Raw genomic sequence first — 24,534 nt, forward strand, 5'->3', positions numbered from 1 at the left:
GTCCACGTGCATGCATGGCAAAAAGCCAGTTTGACTCACCAAACTAAGTGTCCTGTATTTCCACCAGGCTTGTTGAGTCTTGTTTACAGACAGCTTTTTTCAATTACTTGAATGATCCCGCATAGTGTTTAGAACTGTGCGTGTGTGTGTGGGTATAGTCATTTGTTTTTCACACTTACAGTAAAACAGTAAAAAAGGCCATAGTGCAGGCCACTGATAACAGATCAGACTTTATACCACATCAGCAAACCCAGAGTTTTAGGTCAAGGTCAGATATCTGCATCTAGTTTACTTGTTCACGCTGCTGCTGCTCATCATTAGCTCACATAAATAAAGGTATTTTTCATGAATAATTTATAAGAAAGTCACATAAAAACATGCAGCGGCTACACTTCTATTATTCTTGTTGCCAAACAATAACCACACTCAGATAAATATGATTCAAATGTGCTGATTTTGAACCGATTCATGAGTCTCAAGTTGAGCCAAACAGGACTGGAATGCTTCAGATCTTGACCGACAACCAGTTACTTATGAGTTCTGAGCGTTTCCCTAAAGTTAACAGCAGTACGTCGATAAAAACTCGTTTTCATTGTTTTGACTGCACTGACAATAAGTTGTTATCAGATTGAGCGCAGTTTCCTTCACTCCACCCATTTTTCCTGTTATCTCTGTTCTACCCGCAACCCCAGCCCTCCCCGACATTACCACACTCACCTGGTGAAACAGAGAGCAGAGGAGAAGAGGTGACCACCAAGCATGACTCACAATGATAGCCAGTTTGGGGGGAAAAAAACCCAAAAATCAGTTTCCATGAAAACCGAAATGTGGACAAGTGCTGTCACAGGAGAACTTGCAAGTGTGGCGTGGTTTGATTGCACACTGGGAGGGAGATTAGGAACAGGATTGCACTGAGAATGTAAGTGGAGAACTGTAAACACTAGCCCAGAGAGGTTATGTAACCCAACAGCAAGCAATACTGATGAACCACATTTTCTCATCTTATACCTTATATAAGGTATCGAAAAGTCGACATGACTCTAGCAACCCCAGCAGGAGGTTTATCAGACACTAAAACATTGCACAATAGTCTGACAATTCTTACAGGCAGGCTTGCACAATAATCTCATCCTCAGCTGCTTTGTCTTCCATTCTGGTGATTGCAAGGTAAACAGAGAGAAAGAAATATAGCAAACATAGTCATCTAACATCCATGTGTGCTTTTCTGGCCTACAGAAGCCTCTGCCAGATGACATCACATTACACTGGAGCAAAAGTTAGGGCGGGTGCCAGACAACCCTGAGTCATTTTGTCCGAGACCCCTTTGTTGGCAGCCCCTCTGCATCGACAGACTGGCTCCATTCAAATGAATGAGGGCACGGCTTTTTTTCTTTTTTCACCTTACACTGATCACTTAGTGATGTCATTTTATGTTTAAAGTGCAGACTTGGGTTGAAATTTCCATGTCAAATGCATGCTACAGTATAGGATCACCAGCCTTCCATGACAATGCTGCCCATTGTGTTTTTGTGCACGTTTCATACCACAATGACACTCCATGCAGGCAGTTTTTACCTCTTGAGGGGAAATGAAAATCTCCATAGCCTAGCACCAGGGCCATCTGCAAAACAACCAGGCCTACAGTTGCACTATGTGGGGCACACTGCAATCACTTAAAGCATTTGCACATGTGTTTTCATGCTTATATGACAAGAGTAGAGGCAGGGGTTTGTGGGTCAGTCCATACACAGATTAAGCCCTATAAAGTGCAGGTCATCCTGATAGGACCTCTCTAGGACACATCCATCACTAACCCAACACTGTCTAAATGAGAATGGCATTTCTAGAATGACCTTTGGCCCACTCAAAGCTGCGAGATTAGGAACATATACAACCCAAATGCACACACTGTATAGCTATATAACTAATGCCCCCCTCCCCCCGCCAAACAATGCAGAAACATAAAGACGACAGATACAAACAACCTTGCAGGAGAGAGAAACAGTGAAAGCGAGCACGAGCAAGATTATGATACTAATCTTTTCTAATGCCTCTGTCCTCCATTTTCCATCAAGCATATGCCTGGCTCTCTTTCCTTGCCTCCTCTTCAGGAGTCATAAAACTCACATTTAAAAATGCATGGACTCCATAAGCTGCCAGGCCTATCTATTAACTGCGTTATAGTGTGGATGGCTATAGCTGCTGACGGCAGCCAAGGAATGCTGCTTTCCATTAAGGGAGAAATGGAGAGACGAGGAGGAGGAGGACTGAAAGGGATGAGGGATGAGGAATGAGGGGGAAAACAGAATTTAATCATTTTTCTTTTTCCCATGGCACTGCAAACTGATGCCTTGGCATCCGAGCATGTGGAAAAGAAAAAAGAAGAAAATAGAGGGAGGCACTGACTTCTTCACAAAATCCCACATAATAAGGATGAATGCTGTAAAACTGCATCAAAGAAAGAACATAAACACGTGGATATAAGTGGATCACACACCCCAGTGACAGCCTGTGGCCCAGGTGAAAAACTAATTGATTCAAGTGTTTCAGGAAGATCTTCCCCCAGTGTCCTCAGGCGCTCGCAAGATGACTATTGATTGGCTAATTGACTGATTGACATTCGCTTGACACCAAGGCAACAACATCATCACTCTTCATACGAACATCACCACCAACCTTCCCCATTTGGTACTGCTATTTGCAAAATCCTGCATGCTGCATGGATTTAATCCTCGTCAGTACCTCCAACCAATAACTCCCTCTTAAGTTAAGCTTAAAAATTCATTTCAGTTTGCACTTTTCAGCCTTGCAGAAGCTGCTCGCTAATTTGCACAAACTTCTGCTGTGCTAATCGGATATAATGAATCTGCATTAAAAACATATCATTAACAAAAAACAAAAAAACGAAATGTTTTAACTTAAAACAATGAAAACTGAAAACTTTTAAGACTTTTTCTTTTCATTCACTCTGCAACACAACTCTCCAAAGTGTCCTTGAGTAAGACGCTAAACATCAACCAGCACTAGATATGAGCATCTGCTTAATGACTTTGCATTAACATGTAAATGAGTTTTCAATGGCTTGGATGAGACTTCGACATGCCAGTGCGCATTTCTTCTTGGTTACATTTACCCCCACCTCCCCTCCGCCCCCACCTCTCCGTGCACTTATAAGTCAAACATAAATTAACGAGCTCGCGCCTAAAGCCGCGCCGACACTTAGGAACGACTCTCGCCCCTAACCCCCACCCCAGTAATGGACCTTACAGACAATGCCTGTGGTATTTCAATTAACAGACAGTGGCGTGACATGAAATAACGACATATAGCAAGAGCTGAGTGACATGTGCGAATGAGGCAGTAACGGCAGCATCTATTCCCTTTAATGGACCATTGTGGCTGAGCGCAGATAATACGAGTTAATAGGAAATGTAAAATTATGATGTAGGCTCTTGTCTAAAAGGGTGAGTGACACCTGGGAGTAAGCGGTTACATCTTAATGCACTGCTGCCACCAGGATGAATCATCTCTCCACATAGGAGGTGGAAACCATCTGAAGGTTGCTAACGGTGGCTGCTGTCAGTCTTACATTAACCTTGAGAACAGCCAGGGGACTGGTTAGCCCTGCTGACCTCTCTCTGTCTCCCTCACGCACAAACACACATGCACAATCTCCATTATGACCACATTTATGACTAAAGGGTGACTTGGTGTGGGTGTGTGTGTGCATGCACGCGTAACTTTGCCTCTTCCTGTGTCTTACGAGCAGCATCAGTGGGATTAAATCAGTCCATCACCGGCTGCTGTAACACCATATAGGCTGTCTGGGCTGAAGAGAAATCACCTCAGACCTTTCCTGTTGCCCCCAGGGTTAGCAATAACACTCTCTAAGCTGGTTTTCTGAACACTCTATGTACATGCTCATATTCACTGATCAGCTCAGAATTAAGAACAATGTCCTACTATCTTTGATATCTTTGTGAAATGCATACAATAAATCCTCCCCATACAATCCAAGCAGCTAAAAATCCCAAACAAATGCAACCATTTGCATTTGGAAAATCCAAAGCAAGAAGCATAGTTTTGGTGAAAGCTGCTTATATTTTGCTGTTTGGTTTGAACAACGCCAAGTATTGTTGTGTGCTGAGGCATAACTGGGCAAGCTGATGCCCATGTGTTTTCAGTCAATTTTCACTGACAGCAGGAGAGACAGAACGTGAGAGAGGCCGAAGGGAAGAAACGGAGAATGAGCAGGGGGAAACAAAGAAGTGTTTTATACAATAAAATTGTTGGGATGACTGCCTGGGAACGGGCGAAAGCGCGATCAAACACACTGACCTAATTTTCCGCCACATCCTGCAGAGAAGCGAGAGGAAAAGCAGCCCATGAACACTGGAGAGAGTGAAATCGAGATTTTTAATACTTTAATACTTCCCTGCAATCTGTGAATGAATCCATTTTCACGGTTTTCTTGGAATACGACAGGATCTGAACTGGGACGGATTATTATTTGTTTGTTACTGTTTGGTGTTTTTTTTTTTCCAGCTTTTGTTTAACGTCTAAATTTTGCATTAATTACACTCTTAAAAAGTTAAAAACAATACAGTTCATGTATTTGTAACAAAGCTGTATCTACTGGGAAACTGCTGATTGTAAACAATCCAAAAATCACATCATTTTAACTGAATCAGTATGAAAATGTAACAGTTAAAAATTTTAAGCAAAATGAAAAATATATATATTATATTAGTTACCACTGTGACTGACTCCACACCACAGGACGGGTAGTATGGAGATGCGGTCTAGTATAAAAAACATTTGTTTGTTTTTCTTTTTATATTATTCATAAGCAATACCGGGTTTACTATATCACTGATGCCCTGCAGGGATATTTACTCTTGTAAACTCAAACATTGTGAGTTTATATTATTTGTGGAAACTCTTCTGATGGAAAGCAGCAGTCTGGCTCTGGTAAAAATAAGAGAATAAAGAGTCTTATATCTTCAAGAAAGAGATTTTAGATATTTATACCTTTTGCACAGTTTTTGGAAACTTAAACTTTCATTTATGTTGTTTTCTGAGATATGTTTGGTCATTAAAAAGACATCCCTCTATATCGGAATGCACGATGAAAAAAGTTCAACATTTAAAGTTGCCTTTTCGGGGCTTTTATTAACAATTTGAAAGATTTTCCAACTTCATTACAAACAGGGACCAATTCGTGTTTAGAGCTGTACGTGGCTTGTACACATCCAAGACGGCTAAAAATCAGCTTAAAATTGATTCAAAAGTGGAAGCTGCAGACAGTCAAAAATTAACTTTCATATGCTAAGGTATCAGAGGGATGCAGCAGTTTACAATGTCACCTCAAAGCTAGAAGCTCTGGGCTTGAAGCTGCTGCTCGACTTAAGCCTTGATTATACACCGCTATGGACACGGACTGCTAGAGAGCCAAAGGCTGGATAGTCATTCCTGTTATTCCGCTTTGAAGTCCGCTTGAAGTTCGCCACCTGGGGCGCATCCATCGTTGGTGTATTGTAAGGGAAATTTTCCATGGGCAAGTCCATGTGGTCACAAAAAAAACAAAAAAAAAAAAAAAAAAAAAACAGGCAGGGACGCGGACATACGTGCAAACCCTGTCCTCACCACCTGAAGATGAAATTGTTGTCACTTTGACCCAAATGGACCAGAGCAGACTTGTGGACAGGGGAAGTATAATCAAGGATTGAGCTGCTATGCTGTAGAGAAGGAAGAGTTCCTTCCTGCTTTTTAACAAACTTCAGAGATGTTTACATGGCCGAAAAAGTCATCATCGACGTCTTTCCAACAAGTTTTGCTGGGTAGGCTGATGTTGATGAAGCATGTTTGGGTCTGAACTATCAAAAAACCCAAATTACTGCCAGATAACAATCTAGTAATAATCTTACTGAATGGGATGTTCACTCTTATTATCCCCATTATGGTCTCTGAGTTACTTTGAGGCTATTTCAAAACTTTACCCAACTTCCTTCTTCCTCGGATGATCAAAATTACAACAAATTATTGTTGTTTGGCTGAGGATGTTGTTTTTTCCGTAGAGAATAAAGTCTCTTTCAGACAGTCATTACTGCATCGATGCACCCGTATGCACTTGCAAGGAAGCCATTATGGCCCATACTCAAATCTAATTGTCAACCCCTGTCTTCTACTTTTCCGTCGGGTCTTAGGACAGTGCAAAAAGCTTTTAAAGGGCTAACATTTGTGCTTGAGTGGCCAGAACACCGCGTGCAGCCCCCGCCTCTGCCCATCGCTGCATCAGGTCCGCTTGTAGTGCTGCTGTGCTACTGTGACTGGACTGGAAAGGATATTTATAGAAAGCCGTTAACAATATCCTGTCCCCAAACGGGTGTAATCGTATTATGCTGGAGGTGCTAAAAGCCTCGAGTTGGGAAAGCACATCATCGGAGGAAACGGGCTAAGACACACAAGGACCATTCCCGGGGAGTCTTCAGAGGAAGAAGCTCAGAAGCACACTGGAAGGAGTAGATAAAAAGGCAGACACACATACAAACTCAGCAGGTGAGGAAGAAAGAGTGACAGAGAGAAGATTAACTGAAGGTTTACTGACAAGTGAAGAAGTGACAAGTATAAGATGCAAATTATGCTGCTGACTGAGAGCAATAGGCTTGTTGCTGGAGGAGTGTGGAGGTGGTGCGGGTTGGAGGCTTGATCGTTTTGACAGTGTTTGGTATTGGCAGCTCTGAAGGTTCAAGCCAGCCACGGCGATGATAGATGGAAGACTGAACTTTAATCAGAGTGGCGCCCGGAGCATTTTCATGGAGGTAAACAGGTTAATCAGTCAAGCCCTCCTTCCATCCTCCCTCTCATTCTCCCCTAGTCTTTCCTCAGCACATGACCACTTCTGACACTGGCACGCCATTTGTCTATTTCCCATCAGCACCTCGCCCTTCTCCTTTCCTCCCCCTCTCATTTTCCCTTACCTTGCTTCACATCTTTTGCAACCAGCCAGGAAAACAAATGAACCCCCCCCACAAAAAAAGAAAGAAAATCCTTCCCTGCAGCCCATACCATCAGGCACATCCCACTATCTTATAAAAGGGCATTTCAAACCGTTCAGTCAGCTCATTTAATACCTCCCAGCATCATCCACCATGAAACTATGAGGTGGGAGGAGAGCATTCAGCAAACAGAAACTGTTCATATGCTCTCAGTTTCTTGCATTACTGCCCTTCCACTAGCCTGCATCGAGGGAGGTAGATAATTTGCAGTCATAACCCTCAAACATACTGTGCCTAAATCTAAACACAGTGAGGCAAAGAAAAGAGAAAATAGCAGGAGCAGCGTTGCATTTCCCATTGTTTCTGCTATATCAAGGGTGTAGTTATTAAAATGCCCATGTCTTACAGTCTCTCCAAGAAACAGCACGACATACTGACCTCCATAAAAACTAAAGCAAGTGCTAACCGGTGCCAAATCACTGCATGCATAACCACCAAAATTTTAAAACAAGCAACCAGTGTACAAAGCAAAACAGGAACTAAAAACTCCTGTCAGTTTACGGTTTAAGCCGCATTTCGTGTTGTCCGTCAAAACTTCCTCTATCTCTGTCCCCCAAAGGAAAATTAACAATCAACTCTTAACAAACCATGCTGGCAAGCCAAGCGTGAACTTTAGAAAAGCCTTAACAGCTCCTGTGGAGGTGGGCCATGTCTAATCTTTGACCACACTGTATTTAGGCAGACTTGGAAAGTGCGATTATACTGTGTTGTCTGGAATTCCAACCACATACTTCTGCGAGCCATCAACAAGGGCTGCCCTTTGCCAAGATAAACTTCAGAGAAAGTTGCCACATATTTACAGGCTTCGCTGCCCCACTTTGCTTCTTTGTAGCTGCAAAGTGTCGTTCTGGTTGCCTTGAAAATTTTTCTCTGAGCCTCGGTTGGAGGGCAGAGTGGGCTTGAAATAAATGCTCTTCTTGTTCGTATTTGTCCAGGATATTGCTAAAGCGTGCTCGTTGTGCAACACGAGTTAGGAAATACACTTAATAGGGGGCCTTCAAGGAAAACAAAGGAGGGAATACTTACTTTGACACCATACATGCTGTATGCAGGGAAACTCTGAAACTATGTTGTGCTATTACCTCCTACCTATCTCCCATTGAGTGATAGAGAGAACTCAGCTTGGTCCCTTATTTAATGATGTGAGGGTTCGTGATCAAGTTTGAATAATACACGCGAGCTTCTTTAGAGAGAAGCGATGCTTTTAATGATAGAGTGACCCATAACTTAAAGGGGCAGCAAGAAAGGAGGAGGAGGACATCAACAGCCTCACCCTTTGAAAAAAAAAGATACAGCGAGTAGAAGTTAAGAGAAGATGGGACAGAAAAGTGAGACAGTCGTTAGTTACATTGTTAGGCAACGGGAACTGGCTAACACCCACACACACCCAGACACACATGCACACAAGGAAATCAGTGAGTGTATTGAGATTTCTCACGCGATGTTGTGTACACATTGCTTAAAAGTTGTCCAACATATTGGACATGCTAACAGCCACTAGTTGTTAGCAAAAAAAATGTGTATTTCCTTACTGGTTACGGCATTAAGTAAGTGAAGTTTATTTATATATTGCTTTAAAAGACACAAAAGTGCTAAACAATAATTAAAATGTAATTACTATCAAAATGAAACATGCAAAAATAAGTAAAAAAAAAAAAAAAACAAATGAAAAAAAAAGAAAAAAAGAAATCACACTATTTCTGATAAAACAATAAAAAACTGCAACACAAACCAAAAACGGAGAAGCTTTACCTTCAAATTAAAAGTTTTGTGGTTTTTCAAAAGGCACAATTGTCTTTGTTTCCCTACTCAGAGAGTAACTGGACAATGTTTATAGACAAGTCTGCCATTCAAACCATAACTGCAGCAATATGCTAGTAACCAAAGCAATTACAGAGATTTTTGCCAAACAGTTGAGGAATACACATTTTTCTTACTAACATGTGGTAGCCAAGGGGTCATGACCCGGCCTGTAGGCCTGTGTGACTGGGTCTTTAGCAATCACTTTCCCAGCGACTGCCATCAACCTCCAGCAACTACTCACAACCAGTTGGGTAATACTCATTTCTCCCCTCACGACCAGGTAGTCACATGTCTGCACAACCTCAATAAATTACACAAACATCTATACACAAACGTATGCAGTACATGTAAACACATCATACGCTTAAGTCCTCGAGGGCCAGAAATCCCGTGTGAGTTTACAACATCACATCCATCCTCAGGGGGGATTTCATAACAGCAAAAATATCTAATGCTACATACAGTACCGCAGTGTTCCAGTACCAGTGGATTAGCGCTGCCTTCCCCCCACCCACCACCATCACTTCAGCTGCTGTTTTCATTTTCCCCGAGGCCACTCTCAGCTTCCCTTCATTCAGTATGCATACAGTTTTCTCTCCCTCTCTCTGTTTCTCTCGCTTAAGGGAGTGGTGGCTAGAGAAAGTTGAAGATTTAGTAAGGACACTGATTTGCTCATGCAAGACTTATGAAACCCTAGTTTCCTGTGCCTCATACAAACACCCATACAGAAGTCATTTTAAGGTAACATCCTTAGTGCAGTGAGCTCACTCCCATGCTCCTTCCCCACACAACACAGAGATCCGTGGCACTGCATCTTTGTACATTAACTTTATGAAGTTTCTGCTTCTGTGGGGGGAGCGGGGGGGGGCTCTTTCATCCCTGATGCCATAGAAATCCTCACTGCTTCGAATCCTATTTAAAACAAAACCGCTGTTACACGTTACCACTCTTATATAAATAGAGAGCAGAAAATGCATTTATTTATAACAAATTCAACCCTCAGACAACCAGTTCTGCCGGAACTAAACTGAGATTTGCTTGATATGATTTGGAACTGAAGTATCATAAAACAATCTGACAAACACATTGAATGAAACACAGTTTGCCAGTAGGACAAGGTGCTGGACACAGACACACATTCGCCATACCCTGTAAAGTGTCTCCACAGCCTAATAATGCAAGGCAGATGAAGCCCGTCAGAGTGACGGTCCAGCTGTAAGTAATTTGGAGGGCCGAAGAAGAAAAAGCAGAGGAGGAAAAAAAAGAAAGAAAATATTAGACAGCCATCAGGCCCTCTTCTGACAACTCTCTGCAGATCTAGATGAATTTGACCTGACAACACAGGAGCGATGCAGACAACACCTCCTGCACCAGCTGCAAACCACAAGGGCACACAAACTCCTTCTACAGCCAAGAGAGGAGGGAGGGAGCAAATGAGCCTGTGAGTGAAATAAATAAAAACATACTGAACGGAGTTAAGCGTGCCTGAGAAAAACTACTGACAGCGTAGAGCGAAATATAGAGAGAGAGAGACAGCAGATGAGGGACAAATCGATTTTGGTAAAGAGGCAGAGCAAGCAATGAGCATGAAAGAGGATAAGAAAGACAAAGAGCCAAGAAGGCATGAATGATGGCGGAGGATATGAAGGACAGCTTGAAAGAGAGAAAGTGAAACAGATAAAGAATAAAAGGAGGGGAGGAAAGAGAGGGCTTGATGGAGGGAGACAGAGGGAAAGACGCACCTTGTCAAAAAGATTGAGAGCAGAGGAGAAAATGAACAGGGAGCTAGAAACTGAGAGAGGAATACAAAGAATGAATGAAGATAGAGAGAGAGTGAGGGAAGATGAGAGGATGCCTTATTTTCTTCCATCTCAATTTGCACAAAACTTTCATTACCACCAATTTGGGCTGGGAGCCGTAGGCTGGACCATTAGGCGAGCCCAGCATCAATCAGCTTAATCTCCCTCCCAGGCCGCTAAATTACAGCGCCCAGTTGCTTATTAAAATTTGTCGCCCGTCTCCCAACACCCGGCACTGCTGGAGATTAGACAGGGGCCCCCAGACAAATCTGTTACAGAGAAGAAGACGGAGAAGAGGAGGGGGAGGAGCTGGAAGGGAAAAAAGGACCGAGAGAGATGGAAGGAAGCAAAGGGACAGTAGAAATGAAAAAAAAGGGAAAAAAAGAGGAATGCACTTGCTGAGACAGAGTGGATCAGAGTGGGAGGACGATCATCCGGTTTGATTTATACACTTCTGTAGATCTGCCGTGCTCTCACTCACACATTTCTACGCACGATCATACATCCCAATAAATCCTATATACACTCGCATGTGCCCACACCCCCCCAAATGCAGTTTTCCATTCCTGTCAACACCCCCAACACATAAACACACACACACGGAGGTATAGAGAATGCAGGGTTTGCAGTGCCTCCCATTGCACACTCAATCAAACCGGCGGCCAGATAAGATGCATGATGAATGGCGTAATTGAAGGCGGCGGCAGAGTAATGCTGCATCGCTCTGCATTCAGTGGGGGAGGGCGGGTTATTGGTGAGTGTGTGATTAGCCTGTAGGATTTATTGTTATTGCCCAACTTATTAAAAAAAAATAAAAATACAAAGACTGTCTATCTCGCCTACAGTAGCACACCTCCAGCTACAAAGCATACTGAGCCTACACTTTCGGATGGATGAGGAGACAGCAGCGCTGCATCATATAGAGCTGGGTGGGGTGAGTTCTTTGAAGTCTTGAAGTCTGTGCATGTTGCAGAAATGCGGCTTGGCTAATCGTATAGGTTGCAAGGCAGAAATCTCGATGTCAAAATCTGGAGGAAAACCACCCACACATTGAAGAAGTAGCGGTAAAGTCTCTGCTCCCTTTAAACACTTAAATAAGAGAAAGCAGAGGATACATAAAGCATACAACAAAGTGATAGAACCTGCAGGTCAATGGGTAAAGGAGGGAAATAAAGCAATTCTACTTCACACTGGTAAGCACTCAGCGGAGAAAACACTAATGTATCAAGAGTTAGTGAAGGTCCTTGAAAGAAGGAGACCAGAGAGTGTCATTAACACCAGTGCACTGTCTGCCTGCTGACATCATGTGTGCACAGGAGTTTCTTCTTCTTCTCCTTGTTAATACCTATGGCATCTGAAGACACTGAGCTGCTATGGTTTACTTTGGTTAGTGACCTAACGTAACTGCCTTAATTATTTCAATTAGTGAAGCTTAGGATGTGACATTTTTAGATACTCCAGCCAATATTAAACTACACAATCTTGGATAAACAGTTATTATCAGATTCAGATGGGTATTAATCAGTAATCATTTTGTTCTAGTTTCCTTTTTGACACTGAAATTTAAACTCTCTAAGATTTAAAGTAGAACAGCAGGTGCAAGTACTGCATGCAACTCTCTATCTTTGGAAACTAACGAATTCCTATAGCTGCAGGTATGAAATAAACTTGGCAGTGAGACTAAAAGCAGCTACCCAAACTAACTCATGCTGTAGCTGTTACTGCTGAGTCATGTTAATCTGTGCTGCCGCAGACTTTTTATTCGCTCAGGTAAACAATTTACTCTTAAGTAGTGTTTTATAGGCAATTTAATCTGTAATGACAGGAAAGTCAACATACATGAAAAGTTACTTTGGAGAGTTCTGTATGTGTACTTCCCCAAAGATGCAGAAAAAGTACACTCAGTTCTAAACTTGTGCATGCCTCTTCATTAATAGGAACATTTCATTCAACCTCAAGAGCTGAATCATACGAGACTACGATATAGACTCCGTAGCTGAGCCACGCGTGCAGTTAATAACCTTGTGGTCATGTCTCGGTGTTTTATGCAGGGCCAGGCATTATAAAAACAAATAAAACCCTGAGACTTCTTCCTCCTTCAGGGAAAAGATGTTTCCCCCTTAAGTTTCTCTTCTTCTTCATACATTCACTCACGTTCAATCCGACAGTTTCAGCAATCTGCACCCAGGAATCCTGTTGACATATCTGAGTCCTTATATTAAAGGCTGTGATTACTGTTCTTTATATTAAGGCAGTAATAATATTCACTCTGATCCATCCAAAACCTGAGGTGAAGAAATATTTGAAAATCTAAATAAAATATCAGCAGATCGAAGCACAGAACATTACATTTCTGATTTAGATTTAGCTAGGCTGTTTAGGTCACCAAGTCTCAAGGGTAACCATGTGCTACAGGTTCAAAACTAGCATGCTTGTCACAGCTTTTCCTTTCTGTAAAAGCTGTAACAGACACGAAGCCGATGCGCCGAGATGCTGTCAGATGAATGAAAAGGAGCGCGTGTCTGAAAGGAGCTTATGAAATCATAAACTGCAGCCCTAAAAATAACTACTCACTTCTGTGAGCAAAAGCTATAGTTTCTTATTATGATGGGAGTATGCAGCTCTCGTTAATCAAACAAATGGAGAAAAGAGCAAGGTACTATTTTTAAGGGGAAAAAAAAGGGGGGGAAATTCCTGCCTTTTCCCAACTCGACACAAATTGAGACAAAGAGCAGAACCCCCTTTGTACTGCACACTTACAACAGATTAACTAAGAACAAATACACCACTTACATATATTAAGGTTAGCAAAAAATACACAATGCCATGAATGCAATGAAACCTCACATAAAATTTACAATTCAGTCACACACACACACACACACACACACACACACACACACACGAGTGAAAGTAAAGCAACTACAAACAGTGTGGTTGTACAGAGCGTGTCCACTGTCAGCACATACTGACACAGTAACCAGTACAGGGAAAACCACACATGTACATACTGAGCCAGCTGTGGTCTCAGACAAAGCCTATAAATAGAAGGAAAACAAACAGCTGTTTTGTCTGAAAGTTAAATTAGCATATCACCTAGAGTATTCAAAGATATATGGGCTGGCGGTGGCAAAGAGTCCCCGTTCCAAAACACTCTGGCATGTCTGCGCTATTTAAGAGATGAGTGTGAATGTTTGATGTATTGCTGTTGATTCATTTGGCTTCGTTTCGATATATAAAACTTGGTGCATGACATTTACTGCTGTTGCAGGATATGTACATGATTTATCAAATGAGCTCAGTTCAGGATCTACTGCTGTATATATAGCGAGAGTGCGTCTACCTCAGTTGGTTGCCAGAAACCCTGGGTGTTGCTGTTCAGACTGATTGAGTGGTGTGCTGTTCGGCCAAGTGGGCTTCCGGTTGGTGGACTGCCTGCATCGATTGCTCGGAGAGGCCCTTCTTCTGGCGCACAGACAGAAAAATTGAAAAACAGAGGAGGAAAGGAGGAGAGTAGCAATGAGGAGAAAAAAAAAGTAAGAAAAGAGAGAGGGGGAGGGATGGTGAGAAGATGAGGGGAGGAAAAAAAGAGGAACATTAGCTTAAATGAAAGTTTATTAGGTGTATCAGTCAGTCAAGTCGATGGGGTGGGGTTTTTTTGCCTCAGGCTCTCCATCCTTCCTCTCTACCCCCCCTCCTTCTGCTTGCGTGTGTGTGTTTGCAAAGGAAGGGGTTTCGGGCCGGTGGGGGCAGCCATGACGGGAAAACATTAGGTTGTTGGCGAGTCGCCGGTACACCAGCCAGTAATTGGCTTGGGTAATGGTCATGTCCAGACAAATGGTGTAGGCCCTAACCGTGTTACGAGCAACCAACTGCTCCGCCTGTATTCACAGCATAACTCTGAGCACTGCTCGGATACCAAATGGCACCAGCGTGCGTATGCGTTTGTGTACAAGACTCACGAAACATGTGATTTACTGGAACAAAACATTATTACCCCCCCCCCCCCACTACACCCACCCACACATGCACACACCACTCCCCAACTCAAAACCAGCGTGGCGTGCACGTGTGATTCATGCCTCTCTTGCAGTCTGTGTGGGAAACTGTACCACGATAAGGAGGAAAAATATGGCAGCACAAGCGCCCGCTCACCTCGAGGGACAAACTGACATCTGCTGTGTCCTCCAAACAAGTGACGGATAGGATATAAGCAGGAAGAAAGAAGGAAAGAAGAGGGGGGTGAAAGAAGGTGGGGAGAGGATGACAAGAGAGAGGGAGTAAGAGGATAAGTTCCATTTTTCATCCGTCCCTCCCTCTGCTCTGCATCACTTCGCCTTCTGTCTGACGGCAAGCTGAGCCGCTAATGTCCATTGTGTCTGGATGGGCTATAAACGTGCGTGTGCGTGTGTCTGTGTCCGTCTGTTGATGTTATTTGAGTGAAAATGAAACATATATGCTCCCACAGAAGCTATCCAAGCTAAATGGCATGCATATATGGATAAAGCTGAGTATGTGCCTGTGTATGTGTGTGTGTGTGTGTGTGCGCGTGTATGTGTTATGGAAGCCCTTCAGCCATCCAGCTATCATCTCCTGCCAGACAGGCCCCACCAAGCCGACCCAGCTGGATAATGAGATCCATTATGATTTACGTGCCAAGAGGACAGCCAGACAGAACAAAGACGTGTACACACACACACACACACACACACACACACACACACACACACACACAGGGGGAGTTTGGTGTAGTTGTCAGTGTGTGTATGAATGTGGGCTCTCTATCTTATACTGTATGTGCTGATGTGTGCTGCCACTGTTTCATATTTCAGTTTCTTCTCTGTGTGTTAGTTGCCTGAAGGGCATCCTGCAGTGGGTCCTCTTTCAGTCTGCAACTAGAGAACACTTCTTTCTCATTCTCCCTCTCTCTCTCACACACACTTTCCTCATCTACCTCTCACCTGAAGAAGCAAACTAAGTTGAAGATAGAAATAGATTAAGGTTGCTGTGCGAACTCTCTTTTAGTTTCTCACTTTCTCCTTTCTCACTCTCTCACTCTCTCACACACACACACACACACACACACACACACACACACACACACACACACACACACACACACACACGGGATTTGCTCCAAAACATTTGTGAATGTGTGTCTCCATGCAAGTGTGTGCTGGGATTTGTTAGTGGAGAGCTTGGAGAAGCTGTCAAACACATTCTGGAAAAAGGAGTAGACCAGTGCTTCATTTCTGTCTTCTGGAACGAGGGGTGTGCTCAGCTGAGAGGAGGAGGAGGAGATTTCTTCAGGGTAAGCAAGACAGAAAGTGTAAGAGGATAAGTTCCAGGTTTAATTTCTTAATCATGACTGACTGTATTCTCGAGGCTGGTGCATTTATGGTTGCATGCCATGAACTACTCTGTCACACTGACTCTTATATTGGTAAAAAATTGTCAGCTGTCTTCATGCAATCAACTCCTAAATGTACAGACAGTCAATTCGGGCAATGCACATTTATGAAACTGAAAAATCTTTACATTTTTTTTTATTTGCCCCCCCCCCCTTCCATTGTAAATGCTCTCTCTCTTACTCAGACAGACTGGCCCTGCCTTCTGTGTCTGAACACAGGGTACAGAAAACAATGGTGGGATTCTCTGTTGTTCTTTTCCATGAAGTATTCAAGGGATGCCAGCTCAATTAGAGGCCTAAATGCCAAGATCCAGACTGGGGAGAGATGAGTGGAGATTAAAAGATGAACAGAAAGAGGGGCAACGAGGGCAACAGCAGAGGAGGATGAGCGAACAGGCCATAAAGAAAAAAAATGGAGGAAAAAGGGATGACACTGAGATTTCTTTAAAAAACAAACACACAAACAGATGTATTAAGAGGAAAAAATGGTTTGAGGTGGAAAAACATCAACGCTGGGAATGTAGAGCTGAAGACTCAGCAGAAGAAAAGATAAAAGACAAACATGCATAAACAGTGAGATTAATACCCTCTACAGACACTGGCAGGACTATCATCACCTACACAATCTGCTTTGTATACATACACACACACACACACACACACACACACACACACACACACACACACACACACAGAGACACACACACACACACACACACACACACACAGAGAGACACAAACACAATCCTCAGTGGTATGCGTTTCCATCATCAAATGTGATCAGAGCTACTGTCCGCAAGCCAACATTCACTCAACTGTGATAACCCCTGCGGGAAGGCGCACAAAAAGCGCACCACACACACACACACAGCGACGGTTTCTTACAAGTGAAAACCGAATCTTGGGAAAGGTCTGACATGTCTGGTTAAATTAAAAGGTCAAATAAATTAAATACGCATCAAAAGGAACAAGGCTTCAGATGAACGGTGCAGCAGCCCGGAGGTACAGCCCTCTTCATAGTTTTGGCTGCCATTTCTGTGGGTAATAATAACACAGTAGTCACACAATTTATTGCTGAGAGCTAAGAATATGGTCACATGATAAAAAAAAAAAAAAAAAAAACAACAACAAAAAAACAACAACAACAAACAAAAAGTCAGCAAAAACAAGAAACACAGGCAGACTGTTTTAGAACACACCTCCAGGTAAGCCAGATAAACTCAGGGATGTGATGATAGCTGGCCACAGCAAGAAAATTTTTATTAAACCTTGTAAGGTCTAAGTCATCACTAATGATCATAAACAATAGGGGTGGGGGAAAAAATCGATACCGTGTAGTATTGTGATATTTTGTTTGCTAATAATGTATCGACAGCAGAAATCGATATTTTGTTACAAACAATTTTTTCGTGGACTGGAACATGCTCTGACTTCAGAGCACGTTGATCCCTTTTTCTGAGCAAGAACCCTGACATTCCTTCACTGTCCAAATGTGTTTAACTTTTTTTTTTGGCAGCAATAAACATGACAGTTTACTTATTTTAATTTAAGACATGTTTTATTTTAATTAAGTTTAAAACTTTTTTTATTTAATGTAAAATTATATTTTGTTTTAATTTACTTTCAAATTCTTCAGTTGCTGAATGGGCTGCATAGTTTTCATAAATTGCATGGTTCAGAATAGCTATAATTGTACCAGATGGTTGCATTCAGTTAAGTTGGACTAGACTGTAATACAAACCGTTCAGTTTGTCAACAATAAAACTGACTGAAATGAGAGAAAGACTGAGTGTGAGACTTTGATATTAGATAAAATTAATATTGATAAAGTTTACCTTTATGTACAGAATTTGAATATCGCAAAATATTTTTAAAAATTGCAATAATATCGTATCGTGCGTTAAGTATTGTGATATTATCGTATCGTGAGTTGTATGGTGATTCCCACCTCTAATAAACAACCCAACAACACAAGGAAAATTTGTGATCATCTATCTGAGGCTAGCTTAAATAGAAGAAGGCTATTCTGAAGGCTTATTTGTTATAGTGATGCACTGTGACAAAGTCCAATGAATGCCATTCGTTGTAGCTGTAGCATGGGTGGGCCATGCGACAGCTAAATCTTGCCATGCAAAGAATATCGCCATTCTCTGTGGATTTCCAGACATTTTTGAGGTTGCAATAAAATTCCCATCAGTGCAGAAAAAAAGCGTTAATCTTCCGTATGGTTAGCCACTTGCGCAACTATTCTGACTTCTAAGTTGGTATGCGTGTAGTCTGTGTGGGAGCTGAACCCACAACCCCATTGTTGTGGCGTGTCCCACGCTCCAACCGAGTCGACAATCGGTACCAAGATCAAAACGTAAAACACATGCTGCCACCAAAATAATTCCCTCTAATTGCGCACCAACAAAACAACATTGTGTCTCAGATCTCGCTCTGACAAAAACCTAATGTCAATATTTCTCCAGTAAACCAAACTCAGGCGAGATTCCCCCCCTTCCTGCATCTCAATCCGCCTTAACAAAACAGCTCTTCGCTCACAGCAGTGCCAAGCCTAATCACATTCCCTCAGCACCAGGTGGTTCTCATTGACTGAGGCCCAGCTCCTCCACTCTGCAGGATGCTCCGCCAGAGGAAATTGGCTCGTCTACGAGCATTTATTGCTGGTGAGCTCGATTGAACGGAGTTGTGCGGGCCCTCCAATGCTGTCGCTGGACTTCGGCCTCTTTGAGGAGCCTACTTCACCAAAACAGCTGTTCAGCACACGCTGCCCTATCCAAAGACACAATTAGAAACACCCTTTTCCTATTACTCCCTGCCATTAAACGCCATTGAGTGGAATTAGTGGCAGTCTATGGAATAAGTGGATTCTAATTCATGCCCCTCTTTACATGGGCCACGGCTGCTACCGTGGCTTTCCTCTGCTAATGAAGAGGATAAAAGAGAAGTCTTAATCAAACTGAGCATCTCATCTGTGGTAATAAAGAGCACAAAAGAGGCCTTGGAGTGGCTCACTAGTGGTGCTTGTGTACACATAATCATGTGCGTATGGAAGGAAAAGGAACTTTATATACATCCCTTAGAATATACTGAATTCAGCGTTCTGTGTGGTGATAGTTAAACAAAACAAAGCAAAAGTAATAAACACATAAATGAGGGAATGCATGAAATAATGTTTCTCTTGGTCTTGTTTTCTAATTGCTTAGCCTTGCCCTACAGGGATCAATGACCCACTATGGACCAATGCTTCTCTGCTGTCTTTTATCCCTCCCAGGCTCCCTCTTGTCTTGGACCAAAGTGCTAACCAGCAGGGTCTGATTAGATTTAAATGTCAAGAGAGATAGGACAATACAGTTATCTTCCCAAATTATGGCCCATTAAAGGGCCTATGCAGTGTGCCTCCCTCCTCTACTAATCAATCACCAACCAGATTCATCATCTCGCAGACTGGGGCATAATTTGGGGGGCTGCGGTTTCCCCTGCTTCTCCATTTCTGTGTGTGTGTATCGCACCATGTGCAAGGGCATGCAGGAGTCTCTGTAATGCATGATCAGTGTGTGTGCACGCTGTATGTGTGTTGCTCCAGAGGGAGCAGGTTCGGCGCCCCAGGCCAGTGCCCCATTAAAGGAAAGAAAGACAGAAGCAGTGTGTATAAGGGAGAGACACAGAGGAGAGGAGGAGAAGGAGGAGAGCACCTCCTCATTTAGACAGCAGGAGTGGCAGGCTGTGTTCCACCTGCAGCCAACAGACAGACAGAGGGAAAAGGCTGGGATGCCTCCCATCTGCCTCCTTATAATTCACCTGCTGTCCTCAGGGTGTCATAAGAAGCCGGGTGCCAAAAACGGAGTCTCCCTTCTAAGCCCTGTTATTAATTTTACACTTTTCCCTCTTATGTCATGTTCCTTCACACACTTCTTCTCTCCTTTCTTCATATGCTTTTGTTGTCCTTGTCCTTTATATTCATCTTTCCTCTTCACTCTGCTTGTTCCTCCATAAGGAACCCCATCACTGATCTACCATACATCGCAGCTTTCATCCTACCATCACAGAGGTGGAGATGATAGCGGTGGTGGTTCGAAGTCCTATGGGAGAAGGAAGAAAGTGGAAATGCAGGGCTCATATCTCAAGGTGGTTTCCTCCATATTCTCGCCTCTTTTCACCTCTTTCCGCATTTCCATTACATGCCTTGCCCATCTTTCAGTATGCAGCCTCTATTCATCTTCTCCACGTGGGATCCTCTCTCCTCCTGTGGCCCCTTCTTTCTTTCATAAGAGCTTTTGTCTGTCCTTTAATATCTCCTTCCTCTCCATCTCCCTTTTGTCTATCACGACGCACTCATACAAGGCTCTATCTTCAAACTTCTGCCGGCAATTTATGCACAGGAGCCTGGCTGCTGTGCATTAGGGCCCATGACATAAGGCAACACATTATGGATTGCACTATAAATAGCTACTGTGTACACGTCCTGTAAAAGCTTTTCATTACATGGAGACATTGAACAATCAATATAAGCCCTCTACTGAATCTAATTACCAAAAATGACAATAGCTAGAAAATATATACTTATTTTCAAGATGATCAGTGAAGGAGAACAATGTTTCCACCAAAGAGCCTTCAAGAGGCCTCTTAGTCAAGTATCAGGCCCATTAAAAGCTCAAGGCAATACGGAGATGAATGTGGGAAAGATAAGAACTTCTTTTTTTTCTTTTTTTTTAATGGAAGACTAAATGATGAGCAGCAGCTGCAGAGTGGTTTTAAAAATATACTTTCTCAGTAATGTGTATCCACAAAGGTACACCATTCAGTTCTGGGTGATTTTAGTTCATACTCCCACAAATCTATATATGATGCATCTATTATGTTGCTACTGGAGCCCAGACGAAGCTCCATGGGTGCCAGTGGTCTGAGCCAAGCACACAGCAGACCTTCCTATGAGGTGCAGCTTTAGGTAGAGTGCAGAGAAAGCCAAGAAAGAAAAGCGGAGTGAATAGGAAGGAAGGAAGGAGAAAGGGAGAGAATGGGAGGAGCCCCGGGTGTCATTTCTCTCTCTGTCAGCTCCCAGCTCTCCCGTCCTCCCTCCCTCCACCATCACCCCCTGAGATGTGGATGCTTCGCGGGGACAATTACCGACTGACACTTCATCATGGGCCGCGTGACAGCCGCTGACGGCCCTCGTCCAAACAAATGATGCCGAGGTCGAGGTTGCAGGCCTGCCTCCGAGTCTGCCTGCCTGTAGCCCTGCTGTATGGCCCTGCACTGCATTAGCAAGCACCCCCCCTCCAGTGCGCACGCACGCACGCACGCACGCACGCACGCGCACACGCACGCACGCACGCGCACACACACACACACACACACACACACACACACAGGGGAAAAAAGCTACATTAAAAGAGACTCCTCTAAACCAACCACCTTCTTCCTTTAAGAAAAACACATTTATCAGCAGCGGGGGATGGTGTGTGAGGGGAGGGGTGGAGGGGGTTTCAATAGAAGGATGGAGGGAGGGTGGGGGCGCTACAGTACTGTCAAACCCCATTCCCCTTAGGTAAAGAGAGAGCTCTTCATCTTTGTGAGGCAACTAGGACTCACACACACACACACACACACACACACACACTCCCCAACCTGCCACATACGGCTTATCAGATAATGGGGTTAAAAATCAACTTAAAAAGCCAACAAGGCAAAAAGGCAAGCAATCACCACAGTGACACTGGCGTGCATCAATTAACCCTGTGTCTTTGTGGAGCACAGATAACACCGCCCTCCCTTCACGAGCTAAACTCACAATCAAATCGCTCCCTTGACTCGGGGTTGAGTGCAGCTAAGTTTAGATTCATGAAGTAGGTCATTTGCTAATAGTTTTAAAAAAAAAAAAAGGGGGGGGGGGGGGGCAGTGTATAGTTTTAAGAGAAAAAAAGAGAAAAAGGAAAGAAGGCATGTGGTGGACCTGCTGCTAGCAGTCCCTTAGCTGTGAGTGTGAACCTGCAGATTAATAAATGTTGCCTGTGATCTCGGCCCAGGGAGGCAGATGAACAACAATCGAGAAAGACATCAAACGCTCGACTAACACTGAAACAACACTTGACAAAAAAAAAAAAAAAAAAGAAAAAACAGAAAGCCCGCCGGTCTCTGAAAACATTCACCCGACTAGATGTAGGATGGAGAGGAGGAGAGAGAAACTGAGACGCAGAAGAAAGAGCATAAACAATGAAACATTTATCAAAGCGAGCAGCGGAGCATCTTCTGCACGGCAGGGGCAGCCTGCTAATGCAGGTGGCTTTGCTGTTTTTGGTATCCTGAGATGACATTGGCAGGAGGTGGTGAGCAGTTATGCCTCAGGTTTGACAAAAACCTTAAAAAACAACCCTCTTTTTTTTCTAAATTTTGAACTATACTTTGTGCATGTCCTCTGGTCTCCTGAAGGAAAGCACATTTTTACTCTTTGTGGCTTTCTCTCTGTTTATTATCAAATTCTTTTCATTCATGCTCTGAATGTTTTCCCTGTTGGTCACTGCTCTTTATAAATGTGCTTGGCATCGCTTGCATCTTCAAACTCCTGCACAAGATAAATAAAAGAGCAGGCAATGGAGGGGGGAAAAAAATCCAGACCTATTTGTCATGTTGGAAAGGCCCTTGAGAACACTTTCAATCTTTCCATCAATAGTCGGCGTGTAGGCCTGTATGTGCCATCATTAAAAAGTAGATGCTTCTCTGTTTATTTATCATACGGACGCATGGCTGACAGCTTCCTGTAAACAAGTCATATGTTTATATGTGTGCACGAGTGTGTACGTACAGTCACTGTAGCTTTCTCTCTGTCCTTTATCTGCAAAAAATGGATGGCTGCTGCTCACTAATGTGTGTGTGTGTGTTGGGGGGGGGGATGGAGTTGGCCAGAGTGCTTTCTGATAATGACTGCTACAGAGCTCATCACTGTGTACCAGGGGAAAATGCTATTTCCTCACTGACCGGTGGTTAAAGAACTCAAATCACTTCAATGGGAACAAATGAGGTGGTGTTTGATGCTTAACAGCCTCAGAGATAAACGTACAAATGGCGAATGAATCATTCGCCTGATGTAACAGAACTGTCGATGGATCGCTCAGGTAGTGAGAAATAAGGAATGGCTTTTTCCCTTTAATGCTTTGGACACTTTTGCCACTTGCTGGCCTTGCTTTTTAGCAGGTGTGGCAAGAATCAACTGAACATTACGCGCAGCATAAAGAAGCTACCATATGTCTCAGGAACATCACTAGTTTAGACTACCGTGTTTAATGGTTAAAAGCTGAAAACGAACATGTAAACTGCATATTTTTTAAAGCAAAAAGAAAGTGTTGTTCATTGACTGTCCATCATCAACTGAAGTCACTCCATTCTCAGAAAAGGTCAAACTAAACAGCTCTTGGATAAAAAACAGGATGTTGTCAGGCTGTCAGTCAACGCTTCAAACATGTAGGAAGAAATTATATCCGGGTGATTATCAAAAGCAATGTAATAACAATATCCCCTGTTGCTAGGCATCAATCCTTTAATACAAAGAAATGTGCAAAGTGTGTATTTAAATATAGCCACAGAAAAGGAAATGGTTACAATGAGACATTTTGAGGATTCTTCAGCAGGTGAGCGTCTTTGCATGCTTGTGTGTATCTAGGCTGATGGGTCTACAGAGAAAGACAAATGGCTACAGCAGGGGGCCGTGCTTGACATTTAGGTTTCATGTGGTAATGGACGTTGACCTGCTGGGGTCAGGCCTGCCAGCAAGGCAGCACAGAGGCCCATTCCTGCATCCCTGTAACTAGATACTAGCAAAACAGTGGTGGACACACACACACACATATATATATAATCATTCACTCAGTAGAGGAAGAGGACATCCCAGAAGGTTGGACCACATAGGTGGGATGTCATTAGACAGAAGAGACAGATGTGTTTGGTATGTGGTTTTAAGTCTCAGGAGCAGCATGTGCCGACCAAATAGAAAGGTGACGTGTAGGTGTGTGTGTGTATTTATTTTGTATACATTTCCTATTTTCTATATCTGTATAATGCACGTCTGTTTCGCCTGCTAAAGCAAAAAGCAGCTTCTCTATCGTTCCAGCAAGGCACAGCAGTGGTAGCTGCTGTTGTTAGGAGAATGCCCTGTGTTCACCCACAACTCGGCAACAGGAGGCTACTTTATATACTGTTTGTGACAGCTTTGTGGTAATAATGGAGCCCAGGCCCCCGCTAGTACAAGTGGCATGCTCAGTCAAGTGAGACTTTGCCTAAGAGAACACACATACACACAACAGGCAGCCTCCTTCATGCCTAATGAGACCACTGGGAGAGTGGAGAGCAGGAGGCAGGGAGAGTGAAATGAGTAGAGGGAAGAGAGTGAGGATGGGAAATAAAGGGTGAGCGAGGGAAGAGGAATGGAACAACAATGGCAAGAAGGGAGTGAGAAAAAGAGACAGAG

At 43.2% G+C, this 24,534-nt stretch overlaps 1 protein-coding gene across 1 annotated transcript in view; it reads right to left on the minus strand.

Annotated features, from left to right (window-relative positions):
- The window catches only part of raraa (retinoic acid receptor, alpha a), a 143,225-nt gene that overhangs the window by 87,468 nt on the left and 31,223 nt on the right, over positions 1 to 24,534 (minus strand). The window contains exon 3 of the mRNA XM_085361298.1: positions 14,004 to 14,125. The gene's annotated coding sequence lies outside the window, so the exon portion shown is untranslated. The remainder of the gene's footprint in view (positions 1 to 14,003; positions 14,126 to 24,534) is intronic.

The sequence above is a fragment of the Diplotaxodon limnothrissa genome, linkage group LG8 (genome assembly GCF_057381915.1).
Source record: "Diplotaxodon limnothrissa isolate DT_005_m linkage group LG8, D_limnothrissa_male_GT1.1, whole genome shotgun sequence".
NCBI classification, from domain to species: domain Eukaryota; kingdom Metazoa; phylum Chordata; class Actinopteri; order Cichliformes; family Cichlidae; genus Diplotaxodon; species Diplotaxodon limnothrissa.